Source organism: Malus domestica, chromosome 15 (genome assembly GCF_042453785.1).
Source record: "Malus domestica chromosome 15, GDT2T_hap1".
NCBI lineage: Eukaryota > Viridiplantae > Streptophyta > Magnoliopsida > Rosales > Rosaceae > Malus > Malus domestica.
The window spans coordinates 14,898,512-14,899,609 of NC_091675.1; positions in this window are offsets into that span (position 1 = coordinate 14,898,512).

A 1,098-nucleotide genomic window follows, 5' to 3' on the forward strand; every position below is an offset into this window, starting at 1 on the left:
GATTACGTGCTCAAAAATCGAAGATGCACCGCCCTCCGAATCTCGAGAGCCAAACTCCCGACATGATTACTTTCTAAAAAATCGAAGAGACACTGCTCTTTGAATCTCAAGAGTCAGACTCCCAACAGGATTGCTTTCTCAAAAATTGAAGAGGCACCATTCTCTGAATCTCGAGAGCCAAATTCCCGACAGGATTGCTTGTTCGAAAACCGAAGGGCACTGCTCTCCGAACTTCGAGAGCTAGATTTCCTTGGATAAAGCTTGTCTACAATCTTCACACGCAACATTAGCTTTTCAGACACCACAGACCATTTTTTCAAAGTGCTCTGACAAAATTAAAACACGTGAATTTTGCAGTTCCCACTACATTGTTATGACCGAGAAGGGTAAAGAAACAACGTTACCACTCGCTGTTGGGACAATTCCTATATATGCCGACCTTTATCCTTCACAGCCAGGCAGACTTGCAAATAAAAAAAAATGCTCAACTTTTCTTCACATCCTAGAGGACATTCTCAACAGAGTCTCTCGAAATACTCAGCTTATTTTCCCCCCGATAATACCTCTGCAAACAAGCCACAACAGAGCAAGAGTATCACATATTATCAGGGTTAAAAGCAAGAGTATCCCATATCATGCTTTTTCCCTGTCTTTTCCTTTGGCCTTGTTCTTACATGCAAGACAAGGAGAAAGAGAGCAATCGGTCAATACTTGGAATCAAGCTTCCAGTCAGGAACTGACTGGCTGGAACCCCTTGCCTGACTACTTACCTGACATTGCTCTTGAGTACTCATCTTCAACATCTTATGCTTTTAGAGAAGATACCATATCTGCCTAGGGCAAGTGAGAAGAATACAAGGAAGCATGTAGAGACAAGCGTAACAGAACACGTGCCGATACATCCACTACTTTGTCAACAGCAAAAATATCCCATATCATCAGGGTCGAACGTACTCTAGATTTGATGGACTTGTTTTGACCCTCAAATTCTTGAGTCGGCCTTATACTCTGGAGGAAACCATAAAACCCTCTAGCCCAGTTTAAGAATAAGCATGTGGAAAGTTACTTCTTCAAAAGCAAAAGTATCTCATATCATCT